This window comes from Pleurodeles waltl, chromosome 2_2 (genome assembly GCF_031143425.1).
Source record: "Pleurodeles waltl isolate 20211129_DDA chromosome 2_2, aPleWal1.hap1.20221129, whole genome shotgun sequence".
NCBI lineage: Eukaryota > Metazoa > Chordata > Amphibia > Caudata > Salamandridae > Pleurodeles > Pleurodeles waltl.
This window is the reverse complement of record NC_090439.1, coordinates 986,504,514-986,527,554: the sequence shown is the minus strand read 5'-3', so window position 1 is coordinate 986,527,554 and position 23,041 is coordinate 986,504,514. Positions and strand designations below refer to the sequence as shown.

The window sequence follows — 23,041 nt, the reverse complement described above, 5'->3', positions numbered from 1 at the left end:
GCAGGTGATCTTAAGCTCTGGAATTTGAGTTGCAGTTCCCAGCACTTTTCACTCTGAAAGGCCCTCCCATTTTTAGAGGTCTTGCTGAGCAATGTCTATTCTGTTCACTATGTTGTCCAGGGGCCAAACTGCTCAATCTATGTTTGCTAAGAGTACTTACAACTCATTTTAGTAGGTCACCCCCCCTTTTTGCCTCTCTTGATAACCAAACATAATACATACCTGCTTTTCCCAATCACAAGGTAGGGGCTTGCATGCTCCGCTATTTGTTTTCCACCTTTTTGTTCAAGCCAAGTCCCCTGTTAAGTTGCCCCTATGAATGTTCTTTTTTCTCTAGCACTATGATCTGCTCTGAGGCCTCCTGAATCTGTTTTTATAGCCCCCTCCTTTGTTAATTTGGTGGTGTCATAGGAATTTGTGTGCCCCATCCCTTAGTCCCCTTACCTTCAGCTTTAGTTCATGCCAATCTGTCACATTCTGGTGGGCTGTGATATTCCCCACCTCCGCAGTGAGTATCTTATTGAGCCAGGTTAGTCAGCATGTGGCCATTTCCAAGATACCTTGGCCCTGTTCTGAGGCCAATGGCGCCTTAAGGAGCATTACTGTTTATTTATTTTCCCTGCAACCCAGCCTTTTCCATTCTTTGAGGTTACTACTCTAATCCTCCTTTCTGGTATTTGCAGCATTGTTCGCTTGGCCTGGCAACTGGTTCCGTCCTCCAACCTGGATTACCTTCTTCCGTATACTTGATGCATAATGAAAATGTCACTTACCCAGTGTACATCTGTTCGTGGCATCAGTCGCTGAGATTCACATGTTCTGCAATAGCTCGCCATCTGGTGTTGGGTCGGAGTGTTACAAGTTGTTTTTCTTCGAAGAAGTGTTTTCGAGTCACGGGACCGAGTGACTCCTCCTTCTGTGCTCATTGCGCATGGGCGTCGACTCCATCTTCGATTGTTTTCCCCGCAGAGGGTGAGGTAGGAGTTGTACTATAGTAATAGTGCCCGCGCAATGAAATGTGTAAGTATGTACCTATTAAAGGTTTAAATAATATATATACAAATGTACAAAATTGAAGGTAACTTCTGAACTGCTACAGGCTCCCGGGGAGGTGGGTGGGCACATGTGAATCTCAGCGACTGATGCCACGAACAGATGTACACTGGGTAAGTGACATTTTCAGTTCGATGGCATCTGTCGCTGTAGATACACATGTTCTGCATAGACTAGTAAGCAGTTATTTCCCCATAAGCGGTGGTTTAGCCTGTAGGAGTAGAAGTTGTCTGAAATAGAGTTCTTAATACAGCTTGACCTACTGTAGCTTGTTGTGCGGATAGCACATCTATACAGTAGTGTTTGGTGAATGTGTGAGGCGTAGACCATGTGGCTGCCTTACATATTTCATGCATTGGGATGTTTCCTAAAAAGGCCATTGAAGCACCTTTTTTCCTTGTTGAATGTGCCCTGGGAGTAATGGGCAGTTGTCTTTTTGCTTTAAGGTAGCAGATTTGGATGCATTTAACTATCCATCTGGCTATACCTTGTTTTGATATTGGGTTACCTGCATGAGGTTTTTGGAATGCAATAAATAGCTGTTTAGTCTTTCTGATGTTCTTTGTTCTGTCAATGTAGTACATTAATGCTCTTTTGACATCTAATGTATGTAGTGTTCTTTCAGCCACAGAATCTGGCTGTGGGAAAAAAACTGGTAGTTCTACCGTTTGATTTAGATGGAACGGTGAAATAACTTTTGGTAAAAATTTTGGATTAGGTCGTAGGACGACCTTATTTTTATGTATTTGTATAAAAGGTTCTTGTGTTGTGAACGCTTGAATTTCACTTACTCTTCTTAGAGATGTAATGGCGATGAGAAAGGCAACTTTCCAGGTTAGGAATTTTATTCCGCAAGAGTGCATGGGTTCGAAAGGTGGGCCCATGAGTCTTGTTAGGACCACGTTTAGGTTCCATGAAGGAACAGGTGGTGTTCTTGGTGGTATAATTCTTTTAAGACCTTCTATGAATGCTTTGATGACTGGTATCCTATACAAGGAAGTTGAATAGGTAGTCTGCAGGTATGCAGATATTGCTGCAAGGTGTATTTTAATAGAAGAGAAGGCTAGCTTTGCTTTTTGTAAATGGAGCAAGTAATTTACTATATGTTTTGGAGTTGCGTGTAGTGGTTGTATCTGATTATGATGGCAGTAACAAACAAATCTTTTCCACTTACTTGCGTAGCAGTGTCTAGTGGATGGCCTTCTGGCCTGCTTTATGACTTCCATACACTCTTGGCTAAGTTGTAAGTGTCAGAATTCTAGGATTTCAGGAGCCAGATTGCTAGATTCAGCGATGCTGGATCTGGGTGTCTGATCTGTTGGTTGTGTTGCGTTGCGTTAACAGATCTGGTTTGTTGGGCAGTTTGATGTGGGGTACTACAGAGAGATCTAGCAGTGTTGTGTACCAGGGTTGTCTTGCCCACGTTGGTGCTATTAAAATGAGTTTGAGTTTGTTTTGACTCAATTTGTTTACTAGATAAGGAAGGAGAGGGAGAGGAGGAAAAGCGTAAGCAAATATTCCTGACCAGTTCATCCATAGGGCATTGCCTTGGGATTGCTTGTGTGGGTATCTGGACGCGAAGTTTTGGCATTTTGCGTTCTCTTTTGTTGCAAATAAGTCTATTTGAGGTGTTCCCCAGAGTGTGAAGTAGGTGTTTAGAATTTGTGGGTGGATTTCCCATTCGTGGACTTGCTGGTGATCTCGAGAGAGATTGTCTGCCAGTTGATTCTGGATCCCTGGAATAAACTGTGCTATTAGACGAATTTGATGGTGGATTGCCCACTTCCATATGTTTTGAGCTAATAAGCTTAACTGCGTTGAATGTGTTCCTCCTTGTTTGTTTAGATAATACATCGTTGTCATGTTGTCTGTTTTGACAAGGATGTATTTGTGGATTATGATTGGTTGGAAAGCTTTTAGTGCTTGAAAAACTGCTAATAATTCTAGATGATTTATATGCAGTTTTGTTTGATGTATGTTCCATTGTCCTCTTATGTTGTGTTGATTGAGATGTGCTCCCCACCCTGTCATGGAAGCATCTGTTGTTATTACGTACTGTGGCACTGGGTCTTGGAAAGGCCGCCCTTTGTTTAAATTTATACTGTTCCACCATAGAAGCGAGAGGTAAGTTTGGCGGTCTATTAACACCAGATCTAGAAGGTGACCTTGAGACCACTGTGAGGCTAGGCACTGTTGTAAGGGCCTCATGTGCAGTCTTGCGTTTGGGACAATGGCTATGCATGAGGACATCATGCCTAGGAGCTGTAGTATTGTTCTTGCTTGTATTGTCTGATTTGGAGACATGTGTTGAATGACTCTGTTGAAATTGTGAATTCTTTGTGGAGTTGGCGTTGCTACTCCTTTTGTCGTGTCTATTATGGCTCCTAGATATTGCTGTACTTTGCTTGGCTGAATGTTGGATTTTGCAAAGTTGACGGTGAACCCTAGTTTGTAGAGGGTTTGTATGACTTGATTTGTGTGGTTTGAGCATTGTGTGAGCGAAGTGGTTTTGATTAGCCAGTCGTCTAGATACGGGAATACATGTATTTGCTGCCTTCTGATGTGTGCAGCGACTACTGCTAGGCATTTTGTGAATACTCTTGGAGCGGTTGTTAAACCAAAAGGCAATACTTTGAATCGGTAATGTATTCCTTTGAATACAAACCTTAGATATTTTCTGTGTGATTGATGTATTGGTATATGGAAATATGCGTCTTTGAGGTCTAGGGTTGTCATGTAGTTGTGTTTTTTGAGCAATGGTAACACTTCTTGTAGTGTGACCATGTGAAAGTGGTCTGATTTGATGAATGTGTTTACTACTCTGAGGTCTAGAATTGGTCTCAGTGTTTTGTCCTTTTTTGGTATCAAAAAGTACAGTGAATAAACTCCTGTGTTTATTTGTGTGCTTGGTACTAATTCTATTGCATTTTTTTGCAGTAGTGCTTGAACTTCTATCTCTAGAAGCTGTGAATGGTGTTTTGATAAATTTTGTGATTTTGGTGGTATGTCTGGAGGGAATTGCAGGAATTCTATGCAATAACCATGTTGGATAATTGCTAGGACCCATGTGTCTGTAGTTATTTCCTCCCATGCTTCGTAATATTGACTTATCCTTCCCCCCACTGGTGTTGTGGGGGGAGGGGGGGGGGGGTGAGTGACGTGTGAGTCACTGCTTGTTGGTAGTGGTTTTGGGGCTTTGAAATCTTCCTCTATTCCTAGGGAATTGCCCTCCTCTATACTGGCCCCGAAAGCCTCCCCTGTACTGTCCCTGGTAGGTGGACGGTGCGGACTGTGAGGTACTAGCTTGTGTGGCCTGACCCCGAAACCCTCCTCTAAAAGGTGTTTTGCGGAAGGTGGTATAAGATCCTCTGCTCTGCGGGGAGTAGAGTGCGCCCATGGCCTTGGCAGTGTCAGTGTCCTTTTTGAGCTTTTCTATGGCTGTGTCGACCTCCGGACCGAACAGAAGTTTTTCGTTTACTGGCATGTTAAGTACTGCCTGCTGAATTTCTGGCTTGAATCCAGACGTTCTGAGCCATGCGTGCCTACGGATGGTAACCGACGTATTAATGGTCCTTGCGGCTGTGTCTGCTGCATCCATAGAGGAGCGTATTTGATTGTTGGAAATGTTTTGACCCTCCTCAACAACCTGTTTTGCTCTTTTTTGTAGATCTTTTGGGAGATGTTCAATGAGATGCTGCATCTCATCCCAGTGGGCTCTGTCGTATCGCGCTAGCAGCGCTTGTGAGTTTGCGATGCGCCACTGGTTTGCTGCTTGGACAGCGACCCTCTTCCCGGCTGCATCGAACTTTCTGCTTTCTTTATCTGGGGGAGGTGCATCCCCAGAAGTGTGTGAATTTGCCCGTTTTCTGGCAGCCCCTACCACCACAGAGTCTGGTGGCAGCTGAGAGGTGATGAATACAGGGTCCGTAGGAGGCGCCTTATACTTTTTGTCCACTCTAGGCGTTACTGCCCTACTTTTAACTGGTTCCTTGAAGATCTCCTTTGCATGGCGTAGCATGCCTGGGAGCATAGGCAGGCTTTGGTAGGAGCTGTGGGTGGAGGAGAGGGTGTTAAATAAAAAGTCATCCTCTACTTGTTCAGAGTGTAGTTCCACATTATGGAACTGTGCTGCTCTAGCCACCACTTGTGAATAGGCTGTGCTGTCCTCAGGTGGTGATGGCCTAGTTGGGTATGTGTCTGGGCTGTTATCAGACACTGGTGCATCGTACAAGTCCCACGCGTCTTGATCTTGGTCATCGTGGCTCATGGCGGTGTGAGCTGGCGAATGTGACGGGGTGTAAGTTGGCGAAGCCGGAGTTACAGGTGGAGGCGAGGGAGGAGGTGTTACCTTCTTTGCTGTTTGTTGCTGAGGAGCCTCTAGTGCTATAAACTGAAGTGTTCTCTTTCTTTTGACAGGTGGAAGGGTACTGATCTTCCCTGTCCCCTGCTGAATAAAGATACGCTTTTGCGTGTGATCCACTTCAGTGGATTGCAGTTCCTGTTCGAATCTGTGTTTTTTCATTTGTGAAGACATAGAATGCTCTTCAGTATAGGAGCCTGAAACTGGGTCTGTTGGTGCTTTTTTCGGCTCCGAAAACCCTGTTGTTTGTCTTTTCGGCTCCGAGGTAACCTTCCTCTTCTTTTGTGCCGAAAAATCTTGGCCTCTATGGTCTTCGGCGCCACTGTCTCGGCGTCGATCCGTGTCGACACCGAACTCTCGGTGTCGATGCTTCTCTTTAGCACTCTCTCGGTCCCGAGGAGGCTGCGTGCCGGTGTCTCGACCGGAGTCGGACGATCTCGACACTGAATGGGCCTTTTTCGGTGCCGATTGTTGGTCACCGGTAATTTGGGTTGAGCCATGGCCGGTTGGCAGTGGCGTCCCCTGGGCCTTTTTGCCTTTTTTAAGTTCTGATCTCGACGTCTTACTCACAGTTTTTGTATTGTCGAGTTCGTCGGAGTCTGAATCCTGGATGGAAAAGGATTCCTCCTGTTCCTCTTCTGTCTCGAACTGTCGATGCTCCTTTGGCGTGGACGCCATCTGCAGTCTTCTCGCTTGACGGTCGCGCAGAGTTTTTCGGGACCGGAACGCCCGACAGGCCTCACAGGATTCTTCGCTGTGCTCGGGTGACAGGCACAGGTTACAGACCGAGTGTTGGTCCGTATAAGGATATTTGTTGTGGCATTCAGGGCAGAATCGAAACGGGGTCCGTTCCATCGGCGTTGTTCTCCACGCGGTCGGGCCGACTAGGCCCCGACGGTGTGCCGAAATCTACCCCGAAGGGCACCGAAGCGCTTCGATGTTCAATGCGTCGTCGTGTGGGTTTATCTCGAACCGGATCGCAACGATACCGTCGAAAATCTTCCGTTTTCAGCTATCTTTCCGTTCCGAAACTCGGAGCGACAGGAACACGTCCGAACCCGATGGCGGAAAGAAAACAATCGAAGATGGAGTCGACGCCCATGCGCAATGAGCACAGAAGGAGGAGTCACTCGGTCCCGTGACTCGAAAACACTTCTTCGAAGAAAAACAACTTGTAACACTCCGACCCAACACCAGATGGCGAGCTATTGCAGAACATGTGTATCTACAGCGACAGATGCCATCGAACTCTCCGTTTCTCATAGTTAACACCTTCCTCCTTCTGTTTACTAACCACTTTCTAGGGATGTCCTTCCGCCTGTTGGTTTTTAGGCAGCGGGTTCCAGTTGTCACCTCCTCTCTTCCAGATGACTGCTTCCCAAGCCCACTTGGACATCTCTTAGTCACAGTCAACTGCTTAGTCTCTCATTCTGTCATCTTGGAGTCAGGCTTGCTCCCCTTCCCCCTCCCCCCCACTCCTCCAAAATAGTGCACTATCCAGTAGGGTTGAACACCGCCAGGCCTTCTGCCGTCTTGCTGGTCCTTCCCCACTCTCTGGAGGGCTTGCTGCCATCTTGCATAAACTCCTGTGTTACTCCAATGCTGGTGTATTTCATCATTTTCGCAAGCTGACAGAACAGCTATCCGCTGTTCAGCTGTTCTCTACCACCAAGTGTAGTCCCTGATGCTTTCCAAGGCTTCCCCAATTCTCATGTTCAATGTAGATTTTGGTGGTCTGGATGCACTCGGCAGCTATGTGCTACTCCATTGAAAATTGGCCACACCTCTTATCAAAAAACTACGCCACTGATATGAGCAGAAGAGCAATGTTTCTCCTTAATACAAAATAACAGAAAAATCTAAAGGAAATGTATATTAATCTGATTTGCATATTTCAAATCTATATTTAAGCAGATTAACTCATTCTCTAGATAAATCAAACAATCGGAATAGTAGTGTTTTAGATATGAAAACAGAAATAGTGCAATGGTGATTGTAAACCTCTATTTCTAATAGAAAACCTCTTGCCAAGACACTGAGGAGTTTGTGTGCACTTTATTCAGTTGATAACTATAGACATAAAATGTTTAAAACAGGAGGCATATTGAAACAAGCATTTGCATGAAATGGATCGTGCTTGTGTCTGCTCAAGTTAGAGCTATTGGCATTGTAAATTCCTAGCTGGACTTTTCTTGTCACATAAATTGAAAATTAAAGGTAAAACAGTTGACATAAGTGAGTCAATTCACTGTGCCATAAGCATGAGCGCGAATGAGAGGCACAAAAGGAAAAACAAGCATTTGCAATGCAACCATTGCTAGAGCATCAGCTAGATTGCATCATTTGCTAGAGTTAAAGCTATTGGAATTGTAAATTACCATTTTTTACCCATGTGTTTTGTTTGGACTGGAGTGAATGTGTGTGGTGTAGCGTGGAATTATGTGGCTATGTTGTCTTCTGTTATGCTATGTTGTGTTATGTTATTATAGACTATGCTGTCTTATGTTGGGTTATGCTAGGCTGTGTTGTGTTATGTTGTATGTTATGCTATGTTGTCTTATGTTATGGTATGTTTTATGTTATGCTATGCTGTGTTACATTATTATAGGCTATGTTGTCTTATGTTATGCTATGTTATATTGTGCTATGTTATGCTATACTGTCTTATGTTATGTTGTTATGCTGTGTTATGTTGAGTTATGTTATGCTAGGTTGTGTTATGCGGAGTTATGTTATGCTAGGTTGTGTTATTCTATGTGTTATACCTGAGTGGGCAAACACTGCGAGCTTCTTGTTTCCAGTAAGGGAGATGTAGCTCTGCAGGTTAAGCTTTCCAATACCAGGAGGGCAATCTCAGCTGTGTATCCTTCGGAGTTCGAGGACATGATTCCCCACTTTTGTTGTATATTTTTATTTGCACCACATTGACTGATTGTAATAACATTTATCCGGTTCCACACACTGAACATTTCTGCGGTCGCAAGAACTACATTATTATTGTTGTTATTATTGTTCAGACACAGTCAGACTGACAGTGACCACACAGGAGCTGATGTTATTTGCCTGCCCAGTGCCCACTGAGCTGCTCGTCAGTTAAGCTTCGATGAAATTCAGAAAGCACGAGGAGATCTTTTTCTAAAAGCTGCTCTGCTAAAGGAACCTCAGCTACTGCATGACTGTTTATATGATGTAATGCCATCTCTTCTCTGAAGCTGCCAGGAGAAGAGAGTTGTACTGTGTGTTAAATGGCGTCACTGACTTTGGAAAGGAAGGTACCTCCGTGACTTTGACAGGATAAGGTGCTGCGCAGAGGCGGGATGCCAGTGCCTGCTAAAAGGCTGTTCATCTGAATGTCTCAGGTAAACTCAATGATAGTTTGAAATGCCAGCTTTTCTTGGGTGTTATGTGGAAAAAGGAGATGATGGCGCTTGGGGTCAGATTCCCCTGCTGCGGTTTGAAACGGTGAAATAATGTCAGCCTTTCTCCGGTGATATGCAGAGTGGAGAGGTCACTTTTCAAGTTAAAAGTCTGTTCTGCTAGAGGTAGCTAATTTTCTTTCATGACTGTTGGAAATTCAGAAATGCTACCCCCTTTCAGATGCTATGCAACATGAGAGTAAGCAGTGCATATCAAGTATCTGCCATTTCAGAGGAAGTCTAGTTTCCTCAATGATGGTCTGAAATGATTGCAGATTGGCCCTTCGACTGTGACATGCTAAGAGGAGAGGTGGCAGTACACAGTAAAAACTGGTCAACCCTGCCTCATAATTTAATTTCTTCCTGCCATGTTTTGGTGGTCACTGGCAGCTACTGACATCAGAAATCACAAGCCTTTGAGGAGGGACGAGAAGATGACTGCACTACCTCAAGTTGTATAAACATCTGAACAGAAATTGGAAAATAAGTTTTGAAAAGTATTTTGTAAGCGTTCTTGCCTCGCATTTCAACTAAGCTCTAATGAAGTTAACAATAGCAGAGCAGCCTGAGAAGATTTATGGCCCCAGTAAAGAAGATAAGCAATGCCTTGTGTGTGGATGTCCAGATGGGAGGCTCTGAAAGTTTCACATCATTGCCTCTAGGTTTAGCCACATTCTACAAGAAAGGGCAATTGTGGCCTTCCTGAGCATTGAGCTAAACGTTTAAGATCGCGTGTTTCTTTTGTAAATTAAGCTTATTTTAATGTTACACACACACACAAAAATTCAAGATTAAATCCACCCGTGCGCTGGGCTGTACTGAAATAACAATCAGACACCGGGCAGTGGTAAAATAATATTTAAAAAAAACAAAGCCTAGGAGCTACCTTTTATTAAAGATTTAATGGTTGAGCTAATGTAGACGAGGACAGCACTAGAATAATGCCAAAACAAATGTCAAGCAACATGGGAGGAGGTGGGAGAACCGGAATGCTGCACTAAAACGCAGGCAGCTACCAGCCTAAAACACCCACAGTGAAAAGGCAGCAACAAAGAAATGCCAAAGTAGTCCGTCACAGCAACAGATAAAGAAACCGAAGTGGAATAATAGTTGTTGGTCACTGCGCCGAAACCGAAAAAGGAGGGAGAAAAAGGCAGAACTGACCACTAGTGAAATTTTTTTAAAGGACACTGCAACCAACAAATGAAATCGCTTTAAGCCATAAGAAGTATACTAAAAGTATACACGAGGTTGAACGCTTAAGCTCGATCTAAAAATGATTTCCCGGAATCCCTAATCTTTAGTTCAGTGCCAAGTCAGACCTCAGGTTTCATATATTCAAATTCCTGCATCTTACACAGTACTATCACTCTGGTCACAAAGAGTGCTGACATTTGGCAACCAATATTAGATTTTATGAAGCGATCTATTTACAATTAGGTTGCTTTGCAATATCACCAGTTGTAAGGGGTCACAGATTGGCCTGCCTAATGAATATTAATTAAGCAGGTTACAATTTGTGACCCATGTGACTGGATACAAACAGGGCTGGGGGGTGTTGTGTTTGCATTCCCAAATGAGAAACTTTTTCAAATCACTGGAGTTCCATATAGAAACTCATTCTGCAAGGTGTTGGGAACAAACAGTTTGTCGTGGCAGCCTCAGGGGAAACAGTCCAACTTCCGCTTGTGTTTTTCCAAAGGGGAAAACTTTAATCAGTTACCACCTCCTTTTGATATTCATTTGTGTGCAACTGGAACTGCTGTGGCAAACCACTGATACCCTGCATACCATTTTAGAATTTGGAAGGCATGTCGTTTTGTCATCGCATCCATATTGCAATTAGAGATGACTCGTAAAACCAATTTAATGAGTGGCAAAGGATTTTATGACTTACAAAATCAGTTTTGTACATATGAAATGGCCTAATTTCTGCCTTGCGATTCAAAGGGTTTCCAATAGCAAAATTGCTTTGTATATCTGGCTCCAAATTTCTTGGCTTACTAGCAAACATCCAATTAGGTCAGTAAATTAGTATACAGTATCACTTTGTGACCAAAAAAGGAAAAACTTTGATAAAATGGGCCAGAAACTGGAATAAAACCCATATAAATACAAAATGAAGCTGTTAGTAAAATCACTTTCATTTTAAGGTTTCAAAATGTGCTAAACGTAAGGCACAAAATGTGCACTGCTTCTTGTCGCTCGCAATAATGAGAATTTTTTTTGTCACTCAGATTTTCAACCATAAGATTTTGATGCTTCAACCCCAATGTCATACTACGTCTGACATGACATGTTTATATTTAACATTTCTAAACTATTTTTGCATCAAAGACATCTGAGCAAAATATGGCGCTTTCTCACCTCCCAAAAAGCTGGTGTAGCGGTATTCCTTTGCTTCAACAATAGAAGATGCAATGAAGTATAAGATAATGGTATCCAAGGAAATTACAACAAAAAAGCAAGAACCATAAAGCTTGGTGCAAGATTATCAGTAGCCAACAAACAATACAAAACATTCAAGCAGATACAAGGGAATCCAACCTGAGTCAACAGTTAATTCTGCTTGGAAAAAATAGCTTTTGGTGGTGAGACTGGAGGTGTTATCCATTGAGTTAAGGGTTATTGTATTTGAGTGCAGAGGTACGCAGATGGTGCATGGTCATACATAGAAAGGGCAAGTGGATTTTTGGCACTGAGGTGTAGGACACTAAAAGGAGGCGATGTGTGCAATGATAAATTGCTTAAGTAACAAGGCGTTCAACAACGGATTTGAAAACAAGGATCAGGAATGCAAGCAAAATGTAATCACTAATTACTAAACTCTTACCATACCTGGACTCTTAAATACATGCTTCACAATGATGTTACACTACATGGCCTAACAATCAAACTAGCACAGAATACAAGGCTAGCGACATCACACCACTGGCAGGGGGTTATGATACTGTTTCTATACAAAGGAACCTTGTAGGCTACTTTGGCTAGCCCTGAAGCAGACCCAATAAATTAGGCATGAACTGTTTTTGCTTAGGCTAATCCATGCATTAAATACAAAATGTATATCCTGTAAGAGAACTGTTGGCTAACTGAGTTTAAAAAAATGGAAAAGCAACTCTTCTGCCTCTGAAACATCTTATTCTGGACATTAAGTCTTTTGTACCAGAGGATTATTCAGATTGAATGTAATCCCAAATTTACGTAATACAGAAGAATAAGGTCCTTGAAGCCAAATGATAGAGCATAACATAATAACCCATTTATGAGGAAGGATGACTTTTTGCTCTTAGCTAGTGATTTTTTTTAAATTATTTTCTTTAGTACTATCTAATTGGGTTGATGGTTTCAGTTACTCCGAAGCTTGCTCTGTTCTAATTTTTACTGGGGATACGCAATGTTTAGGTTGCTAACACTAACCAGTTAAGTAGTTAAATCATCAGCAATCAACTCAGCCCTGCAGGGCTCCCACCAATCTTGATTTAAGGGGCGCTATTACATGCTAATTTTAGCTCCTCCACACTGTCCTCAACTCAATCCAAGGAGTCAAGGCAACAAAAGGCCCTTCTTGGCTAATGCATGATGCTGCAGTCTTCATGCCCCTATTGTACATGCCTAAAGAAAGTGTGTTCAGGGTAAAGCTGTTCACATAACCATGGCACCCTTCTCCAACTTCACCACCTTGTTCTGCAGCCGCACTGAGACACGTTCTCCCGCTGGGACTTGGGAGAATTGTGGACACGTATGTGATGGATGATTAGGAGCGACTGTTTTTCAGTGATGTAATACCATATGGCAGCACTTCAGCAATCCAATCTTGTAAGAGTCATCATGGTCGCTCTAATGATGGATTCGTACAGCAGTTCAACTGATCGCATTTGCTGGCTTTGTTTATAGGTTCATGCTATGTCGAGAACCAGGCGCCAGTATATAAATACATGTATACATAAAAAACGCTACTCGCACAGCATAGTCCTAGTCTAAATTTTCACCTGTGCACATCAACTACATTAGAGTTGCACCAGCCAGCCTTCTGTTCTTTGCTTTTACTACAGGACTGTTTTGTGCAAACGTGACTGAAGGCAGACTCATTCAGGGCATGGTGCCTATCAGTATTTCTCAGCCATTCTTTAAGTCACTGGTGCAGGATTTGGCCTAGTTTGTGGATTATCTTCTGCCTCATTAAATCTTACTGCACGAGCAGAAGCACGAAAGCACTAAATTCCTGTTTGTCGTGGTTGACCTTCTATACTGTATGCAACACCCGTGATTTATTCGGTTGTTGACTCTTGCATCATTACTATTGGAAAACACGTTTGCCATATATTACCAGCACGAGTGTGACCTATTTTATTTTTCACCTCTTCGAAATAAATGAGTTTAGTTCCAAACCTCATAATATCCCAGTTATTCATTTTGCATTGAGGAACATCATTCCTCAAATTTAAATTTGCCTTTTTGTGGGTATTTGATATTCTACATGTCTTGGATTAATTTTAGAAGAGAATGCTTTTATACAACATCAGAAAAAATAATTGTTTACTTCTTGCAATTCATACAAATCTTTCACGTAATGGGGTGTTCAGCCACAATACCTAAATTATGATGCAAAGGCAAAAAAGCTGCTGATTATTACGCAGGTTTCATTAAAGATTTCACTTTTGTAGATGCAGTGCACCAACTACTGCAATTACACTGGAGTCCACATAACCCTTCAAAATGGACTTTCCAGTATTTTCTTACCCCTTTCCACTTAGTATACATGATATATATCTACATTTTCTATAACCTACGTTTGAAAAATTATTTTGATGCTAAAACATTACATTTGCCTATTAAATGCCAACGCTGCATCCAAAACTTGTGTGCATCTATTAAGTCTACTCTCCATACAAGTCATCTATCTCCAATCACTACCCACCTCAGTGCCTCCATCTACCCTTTGCTAATCTTGCCATGAAGTCTATCACTTGGAGTTAAACATTTTCTTCTACAAAGCTACAACTATTCTCTCGAACTCCCAATTTTTATTCTCAAGTTCTTTCTGGAGGAACTTCCGCCGCTGTACTATTTCAGATTTCCACCAAACCAGATTTGAACATAATCTACTTGCAGCCCCACTGTCAAGTTAGTCGATCTTCAAGTCTGAGAAAAATATTTTGGTTATTATTTACTACTTTAAAATCACAAATTGCATTTCGTAATGTTAAAAAAAAAAAACTTGCCACCAAAGATCCAACAGTCCAACAGCAAAGGCTGACTTGATACATTGTGAAGGGTAAATCTGCTCCCCAATTCCAAATCAGGTGCTCCTAAATTTGGCTTTCTCCCTCTTTCAACTTACAAATGCTGCACCATCTAGCGACAGGATGGGACACCGTATGTCTAAATGCTGTTTTAATAAATAGTTTCCTGGTCCTACTATTTATTACTAGAGTCAGACTATGGTCCCTACCGATTGTGCCCGTTTACTATTTATGTTTTTGCACTCATTTGTGATGTTTCGAAACCTACTTTTCTTGTTGTCAACGAAGCACTATGTGGGGTCATTCCCCCTTTTTGTCTTTGTACTTTTTATTGTCACCATCCTCCAGCTTAAGTAGCGTTTGACTCAAGCCTCTGGTTTTCACTCCACGGGTATTACCACGCATTTGATCATCATACTCTGTGCATCTCTTTTCATATTCATGTTTATCTTGTGCTACTCAAACAGAAATTACATATACAAGTTACATAAAACAACACATTGGAATATTGTGGAACAAAGTTGATACGGTCAATCATGATCTACTCATTCAAAGAATGGGAAATAGTGGGATTAAAGGAAGGGCGCTTAAATGGTTAAGCTCGTTCTTACAAAATAGAACCTTTCAAGTCCTGGATCGTTCTTTTTTTCTCAGCCCAGTTGAAACTCATCTTTGAGTCCCACTCTGTTCAACATTTACATGTCTCCACTAGCAGAAGTCATAGAACCCTTTGGGGTATCCCTGGTGTCATATGCGGACGACACACAGCTGGTGGTTTCCTTCTCCCCCAATAAGGAGGCGGACAACTCGGCCTTGCCTGCCTGTCTCCAAGCGATTACTGCATGGATGACAGAAAGCAGGCTGCAACTCAACGAAGAAAAGACAGAAATTATGTTTTTAGGAAAACTGGCCAACCCTGCTAAAAATATAGGACCAGTAATACATTTGATTACTTACCCACCCCCCCTAAAGCTCAGATTAAAGCCTTGGGAGTTTGGTTGGATCCCAGACTCACCATGGAACATCAAGCCAAGAGAACGTCAGCCACCTGTTTTGGGATTCTTAAACTACTAAGGAAGATTATTGGTCTGCTTCCGCCATTGGCCAAAAGACTGGCCGTACAAGCCCAGATTTTATCCAGATTAGATTATGGAAACAGCCTCTTTTTGGGATCTCCAGGTTATGTGGTTAACAAACTACAGGTGGTACAAAGTGCTGCAGCACGTCTGCTCTTTAATCTGCCTAGGAACACATCAGCTAAAAAAGCTGACTGAAATGCACTGGCTTCCAGTGGAAAAAAGGATAAAGTTTAAGGCTCTTTGCTTCTTCCACAGAGCTCTATATAAAAAGGATCCTCATTATCTAAAATCATTAATTTCACTATATACACCCACAAGAGTTTTGAGATCGGCCTCTAAAGCCCTGGTAGTGGTACCCAAAGTAAAGAGAACATCATGGGGAAGAAGATCCCTGAAGTACCAGGGAGCCAGACTTTGGAACTCCCTACCCACGAATATTCGCATGATGAATCAGGAGACAGAATTTAGGAAGGCCATTAAAACCTGGCTATTCTAAATTCTTCTAAGTTCCCCCTCTCCAGGGAAGTTTGAGATTCCTCCAGTATGTTCTAAACTTTTCAAACTGATCAGCGTTACGAGACCTCCGGGTAGCTGGCGCTATACAAGTCTCAATAACATAACATAACAAAGTCATGTTGTGAAGGTCATTATGTTGTGGTGCTGACTGCTACTTCCTCCCATATGAAAAAAGGGGTCACATTTTTGGACTCCTACGGCAAAAGGATATGCTAGAATTACTAGCATTACGGGGTTGCTTTCTCACTTGCTCGCAAGGCTAATGCAAACACAATCCTGGTGAACAATCTACTACATCTGCTGTACGAGTTCAACCGTTTCACCACCTTGATCCCCAACTTCCCATGACGAGTATACGTTTTTGCTTAACCCGCTTTAAGAAATGGCTGAATAAAAAATCCTGGCATCCAGATCCCTTATTGATATAGTATTCAGGACAATGGACCTCCTGCTCTCCACCTGCAGATATATGGGGCTCTTCTCTATCTAATGAGATCACTGTTCTAGGATGGGGATGACAGGGATGTGGGATTACCTCATCACTATTGGGCTCAAAGCACCACTGATGTATGAAGCCTCCTGGTAGTGTGAAACAGCTGAACTCTGTAGCTCCATAGACAACCAAGCTTGCAAATGTAGGCCTAGTTGTCGATTTGAGAGGCTCCTCCTTTTAAAAGCAGTATACCCAGTCCCATCCTCCAAACAAAGGCTGGACTGCCATTCCCATTAAATCCCTATAATGACAAGCATTGGCAAAGCCAATAGGTCCCACCTATGCAAGAGCTATTTGCTTTCTCAGTGTGTTTTAGCCATGTTGTACACCAGTGTGGCTGCTGTTCAACATGGCTAAACGTTAGTTGGGTAGAGGAGAGTGGCGAAGAGTGGCGAAGAGTATCGCAGAGTGTTGATGTGTTGTTGTGAAAGAGCAGAATATCGTCACTCGCAATGAAGTTAACCAGTGGCTGAAGTGGGCTGACTCGTTGCCCACTGCTGTATGCTGTAGTGGGCAGAAGAAAAATGTGAATGACAATAACAGACCAATGGATGAAGGGGGTTGGCTGACAGCCCTTATAAGTAAGTATAAACGCAAATACATTTAGTAAAATCAAAAGATCTTGGCTAACACAATTCCTAACAGAGCATCCCTATGGAGAAGGAGCCCTTTCCCTTTCACAACCAACAATGCAATAAAGCTAAGCCATAATGTGGATTGATCTCTAGTGCTAAAATTGTTGATTTCTTGTGGGAATGAAGTTAAGAACATCAGTTTGGATTGTTGTTGTGCAGACCACAATCATAGCCTGTTCGTGTCCACTTCCCCATCGATTCCTTGTAGGTAGACCTGCACTGTGGAATCTTGTGAACAATCAACCACTACAAGATATTTATGGCCAGGTTACAAGGAATCGACATTACTCCTTGCCAATAAGGTAAAATATAGGTGTGGGTTTATCCGGGTAAACGTAGGCCATCTTTCTTATTGAAGGGCAATTCATTTAGTATTAAGGAAAATTGCATTTAGTTCCAAAAAGCTGATGTGAATCATTCACTAATCAATCCTATACTTATGATAACCATTCACTAACAAATCCTTTACTTATGATACTGTACCTCAGAATGATAGCACCACCAGGTCATTACACCGATTCTGGAAGGTTATCTCATTAATGTAAGATGGCCTTAGCCGACCAGAACTCTAACAGCTGCTCTCCCTACAGCACGTCTACTTCCTTTAGCTCACATTTTTAGATTGTATCTTCTCTGGTGTTCCTGCTTCTAATATTATCACAAAGGTAAACGTGGTTAGAAAGTGAGAGAATTCAGTTCCGGACCTTGAATCACATCTTCTTATTTATTGTCGACCGACACATGCATTGTATTCCTTGTCGTGATAGTTTACTCACACATAATCGTGCCAGGCTGAGCAATGGAATTCTGAAGTCATGTAATACGTTTTAGTTTCTAGTGGCAATTAGATCCGCTGGTATTACGTGTTCTGCACGAGATAGGGGATTGGGTGTAGGTGGAAAAGAATTATACATAAGGCTCCCTTGTTTTTCATTTTTACAAATCAATACAGACAGAAAACAATTTATTTCAAGTTCGCATTTTTTTTTTTTTTTTTTTAAATTGAATAATATGGAACATTGGGCTTCTTTTGAATACTCTCCATGCTGTCATTCCAGTCATGAATTCCTGGCCAAGTGCTGAGCAGACTGACAGCATGGAGTGTGAAAAATACGGGTTGAGGTTGCCTTAACTGATTGCATGTATTTTTAGTATAATGTTAATATTTTCGTGTGGGTGTATTATTTTGTTATAATTGGCTGCCTAATGTGCTAAAAAACAGGCAATAAAAAATAACTTCACATTTTCTTTAGTCACCACTTCATTTATTGCCACAAACCAAAATAAATATGTGACTATATATATATATATATATATATATATATATATATATATATATATACACACACATACACACATACACATATACACACACACACACACACATACATACATACACACACTAAGATAGCCCAAAAAAATAAACTTTGATAAATGCAGACGGAAATGATTTTCTAAGAATTTCCTGGATGTGTCTGCTGGGTACATTTTGACCTGATCTGGGAGGGCCCTATGAAACGAAGGAAAGGCATTTTGAATGTGCGAAACTTTTAGGCCATTCTGTGGGAGCATGGGGAGAAAGACAAAATTGCGATCAAGTTTTTTCCCCTTTTGTTCGGTTCACATGTTCTTCAAACTGTGCACCCTCATCGGCAGGACCCATCTGTCTGCAGTCGTATCTAATCAACACTGATGCTTCCTGGGGTTCTAGCCAAGTTCATGTCTTCCTGCTACAAGGGCCTGACAATCTCCAGCCAGTACCCAAGACACTATTTTGATTATATCTTATTTTAGCCATTTTTACTACGTACTCCTTGATGGGTAAAATGCAAATCATGGTGCATTTTCCCTAATCTTTCAAAATTCTGCCAAATAAATCATGTGTGCATTTTTGCTTAACTAAACTAATATTTACCAGCGACTCAACTTCCACATACCCCACACGACCCTACGCTCAGCCCAGCTCTCCATCGCCGCCACCACCTGGAACACCCTACCCCATCCACATCAGGCAAACCACCTCCCTCCCAGCTTCATGAAGGAACTGAAGACATGGCTTTTCTAATCCTCCCCCGGTACATTTTAAAGCCCCCCCTCCCCCAACGCCTTGAGACCCTAACGAGTGAGTAGCTGCGCTCTATAAACTCTGATTGATTGACTATTCAAGTGAACCTATAAAACTGCAATATCGTGGCAGTCACTCGCGTACAGATGGAGGCCATTTGAGCTCTATCCACTAATACTGGTGCAATGATTTAAGGCAATTAACACAGGAAGAAACAAGAACTAACATTACAGCACAATCAGGAAGTATAGGTATTGAACTTGCCTCAAGATCACAGAATGCATGCAGACGATTCTGGCGAGAATGGCTGAGTTTTCTTTTCTGATGCATTACCCATTAGACCACAGAGGAAAAATGCAGGCTTTGATGGAGGATATCCTGATAAAAAAATAGAAAGGTCACAAACAATGAGGCCGTTAACAAGTTTACATTTTGATAAATAAATTTACCGTGGTAATAATAAAAATTACAGTCCTATCAACCGAGTAAAACACAGCTACTCAATGATTACTACCTCATATAGACCAAATACTTTTTTTTTTGTTACTCTTTGAAGTACGAAGCATAAAAAAGAATTAAAGTAGTGTTTCATTATATTGAAACATATAAGTCTATAGAACAACTAAAATCCTTAGCCTAAATTGATCCAATATGCTGACAAGCATGCAACTCTTAAAGCATGAATGAGGAAACGCATAAGAAGAAATCATTCACCAAACAAAAACAAAAAGTGTTACATTCAATAGTAAAAGTAAAACCTCAGCAGAACCAACGTCGGTGTGCAGCCACACGTGCACAATCTACCATCTGGGGTGGTGTGCAGCACTTGCACCTTAATATCATGTATGGTTACCTGAGCCACACAGTGATGGCGGTGGCTTTTCCCCAAAAGCTAAGGGCCTGATATTCGCAGATTATCTCTGCAAGTTAGTAGAATCAGGAAGACTGTATACACTATAGAGGGCTTCTAGAATCTGAGGACTTAATGGTTGGTTTTGCTTTATCTCCTGCACTCAACATATTGCACAAAAGCGCAAGCTTTGACAGAAATTTTCATGGCGTGGTGGATCCACCACACTAACTTGGGGGGTGGGGGGTCATCTACAACACTCAAAGAGCTGGCTTCTGAAGCAGAAGGTATGTATACTTAGCATGACGCTTCTCATGGAGGCCCATACATCTGCTCCCATGGGTATTACAGAAGATCAAGTGGTTGAATCCTGTGGAGGGTAAATTAGGCCTTTGGCAAGTGTTTCCATTTACATTCTGACACTACTTTTGTTTTTTTTAATTCTCTTCAGTTTGCCGAATGAAAAGTGTTTGACAAATAAGTCAACAAAGATTGAAATCACGGAACCCAATGTGTTTGCTTTCTCTTCAGTATTTTTAAATGTTTTTTGTATTACTTATTTTTTAAACAATATTTCACAGACAAAACATTGACAGACAACAGTTCTGCACCCATCACATTAGATAGCCAAGACCTATTGGCTTTGCCAATGTTTGTTTCTAATTACCAATTGTAGGAAGTTGGCTCTGTATGTGCTATTTCAAAGTAAGGAATAGCATGCACAGAGTCCAAGGGTTCCCCTTAGAGGTAAAATAGTGGTAAAAAGAGATAATACTAATGCTCTATTTTTGTGGTAGTGTGGTCGAGCAGTAGGCTTATCCAAGGAGTAGTGTTAAGCATTTGTTGTACATACACATAGACAATAAATGAGGTACACACACTCCGAGACAAATCCAGCCAATAGGTTTTTGTATAGAAAAATCTCTTTTCTTAGTTTATTTTAAGAACCACAGGTTCAAATTCTACATGTAATATCTCATTCGAAAGGTATTGCAGGTAAGTACTTTAGGAACTTTAAATCATAAAAATTGCATGTATACTTTTCAAGTTATTGACAAATAGCTGTTTTAAAAGTGGACACTTAGTGCAATTTTCACAGTTCCTAGGGGAGGTAAGTTTTTGTTAGTTTTACCAGGTAAGTAAGACACTTACAGGGTTCAGTTCTTGGTCCAAGGTAGCCCACCGTTGGGGGTTCAGAGCAACCCCAAAGTCACCACACCAGCAGCTCAGGGCCGGTCAGGCGCAGAGTTCAAAGTGGTGCCCAAAACACATAGGCTAGAATGGAGAGAAGGGGGTGCCCCGGTTCCGGTCTGCTTGCAGGTAAGTACCCGCGTCTTCGGAGGGCAGACCAGGGGGGTTTTGTAGGGCACCGGGGGGGACACAAGCCCACACAGAAATTGCACCCTCAGCAGCACGGGGGCGGCCGGGTGCAGTGTAGAAACAAGTGTCGGGTTCGCAATGTTAGTCTATGAGAGATCTCGGGATCTCTTCAGCGCTGCAGGCAGGCAAGGGGGGGGTTCCTCGGGGAAACCTCCACTTGGACAAGGGAGAGGGACTCCTGGGGGTCACTTCTCCAGTGAAAGTCCGGTCCTTCAGGTCCTGGGGGCTGCGGGTGCAGGGTCTCTCCCAGGTGTCGGGACTTAGGATTCAAAGAGTCGCGGTCAGGGGAAGCCTCGGGATTCCCTCTGCAGGCGGCGCTGTGGGGGCTCAGGGGGGACAGGTTTTGGTACTCGCAGTATCAGAGTAGTCCTGGGGTCCCTCCTGAGGTGTTGGATCTCCACCAGCCGAGTCGGGGTCGCCGGGTGCAGTGTTGCAAGTCTCACGCTTCTTGCGGGGAGCTTGCAGGGTTCTTTCAAAGCTGCTGGAAACAAAGTTGCAGCCTTTCTTGGAGCAGGTCCGCTGTCCTCGGGAGTTTCTTGTCTTTTCGAAGCAGGGGCAGTCCTCAGAGGATGTCGAGGTCGCTGGTCCCTTTGGAAGGCGTCGCTGGAGCAGGATCTTTGGAAGGCAGGAGACAGGCCGGTGAGTTTCTGGAGCCAAGGCAGTTGTCGTCTTCTGGTCTTCCTCTGCAGGGGTTTTCAGCTAGGCAGTCCTTCTTCTTGTAGTTGCAGGAATCTAATTTTCTAGGGTTCAGGGTAGCCCTTAAATACTAAATTTAAGGGCGTGTTTAGGTCTGGGGGGTTAGTAGCCAATGGCTACTAGCCCTGAGGGTGGGTACACCCTCTTTGTGCCTCCTCCCAAGGGGAGGGGGTCACAATCCTAACCCTATTGGGGGAATCCTCCATCTGCAAGATGGAGGATTTCTAAAAGTCAGAGTCACCTCAGCTCAGGACACCTTAGGGGCTGTCCTGACTGGCCAGTGACTCCTCCTTGTTGCTTTCTTTGTTCCCTCCAGCCTTGCCGCCAAAAGTGGGGGCCGTGGCCGGAGGGGGCGGGCAACTCCACTAAGCTGGAGTGCCCTGCTGGGCTGTGACAAAGGGGTGAGCCTTTGAGGCTCACCGCCAGGTGTCACAGCTCCTGCCTGGGGGAGGTGTTAGCATCTCCACCCAGTGCAGGCTTTGTTACTGGCCTCAGAGTGACAAAGGCACTCTCCCCATGGGGCCAGCAACATGTCTCTGGTGTGGCAGGCTGCTGGAACTAGTCAGCCTACACAGACAGTCGGTTAAGTTTCAGGGGGCACCTCTAAGGTGCCCTCTGGGGTGTATTTTGCAATAAAATGTACACTGGCATCAGTGTGCATTTATTGTGCTGAGAAGTTTGATACCAAACTTCCCAGTTTTCAGTGTAGCCATTATGGTGCTGTGGAGTTCGTGTTTGACAGACTCCCAGACCATATACTCTTATGGCTACCCTGCACTTACAATGTCTAAGGTTTTGTTTAGACACTGTAGGGGTACCATGCTCATGCACTGGCACCCTCACCTATGGTATAGTGCACCCTGCCTTAGGGCTGTAAGGCCTGCTAGAGGGGTGTCTTACCTATACTGCATAGGCAGTGAGAGGCTGGCATGGCACCCTGAGGGGAGTGCCATGTCGACTTACTCGTTTTGTCCCCACTAGCACACACAAGCTGGCAAGCAGTGTGTCTGTGCTGAGTGAGAGGTCTCCAGGGTGGCATAAGACATGCTGCAGCCCTTAGAGACCTTCCTTGGCATCAGGGCCCTTGGTACTAGAAGTACCAGTTACAAGGGACTTATCTGGATGCCAGGGTCTGCCAATTGTGGATACAAAAGTACAGGTTAGGGAAAGAACACTGGTGCTGGGGCCTGGTTAGCAGGCCTCAGCACACTTTCAATTGTAAACATAGCATCAGCAAAGGCAAAAAGTCAGG

The 23,041-nt window shown here is 43.1% G+C and overlaps 1 protein-coding gene across 1 annotated transcript in view; it reads right to left on the bottom strand.

The window, feature by feature from the left end:
- ZHX2 (zinc fingers and homeoboxes 2) overlaps positions 1-23,041 on the bottom strand; it is a 259,482-nt gene that overhangs the window by 124,288 nt on the left and 112,153 nt on the right. The window contains exon 2 of the mRNA XM_069220686.1: positions 19,128-19,241. The gene's annotated coding sequence lies outside the window, so the exon portion shown is untranslated. The remainder of the gene's footprint in view (positions 1-19,127; positions 19,242-23,041) is intronic.